Raw genomic sequence first — 595 nt, 5'->3', positions numbered from 1 at the left:
CTTACGTTTTAAAATCACAAAGAGAGTTTGGTCGCTCGCATCAGGCTAACGTGACAGTCACGACTCATGCAGCTGTAAGCTTTTCTTTCTCTTTTGTTTTTACTCGCGATCTTTACAACACGCGTCACATTACGTATTTCATGACACACTGGTTTTATGTGTATTTGGCGCCACCTATTGTTGTGGGTGTATTATTGACATGTCAAAGTCTAGACCCTGAATATAAGACCACTGCGTTTTTTCAGATGTATTTCCAAGAAAAAAACATGTCTTATATTCGGGTCAATACGGTAAATCCTGGAACACATTCCTTAACCAATCATGTTTTAATAATAATTTCATTATTAGTAGTAGTAATACTATCATTACATTAAATAATTTATTTGTCTCAGTTTCTTCTTCAAGTTAACAAAACTTTTATTTTGTCGGGTTGCTGTGAAGATCTTAAAGATTCAAATTTTATGATATGACTAGTTTTTCTCAAAAGGAACGGTAAAATGCTCATGAAGTGACTCTCAGAGCAGTTCTAGAGATTATGTTCATGTGCTCATATATTGAGACAGCAGAGGCTAAAAACATTGCGAGCGTCGCGCGC

At 35.8% G+C, this 595-nt stretch overlaps 1 protein-coding gene across 1 annotated transcript in view; it reads right to left on the bottom strand.

Annotated features, from left to right (window-relative positions):
• LOC107575633 (band 4.1-like protein 3) overlaps positions 1-595 on the bottom strand; it is a 38,530-nt gene that overhangs the window by 9,423 nt on the left and 28,512 nt on the right. The gene's annotated exons all lie outside the window — the stretch shown is intronic.

This window comes from Sinocyclocheilus grahami, unplaced genomic scaffold (assembly GCF_001515645.1).
Source record: "Sinocyclocheilus grahami isolate Dianchi unplaced genomic scaffold, SAMN03320097.WGS_v1.1 scaffold2771.1, whole genome shotgun sequence".
NCBI classification, from domain to species: Eukaryota; Metazoa; Chordata; class Actinopteri; order Cypriniformes; family Cyprinidae; genus Sinocyclocheilus; species Sinocyclocheilus grahami.
Note: the sequence above shows the minus strand (reverse complement) of the source record. Positions and strands in the feature narration are given on the sequence as shown.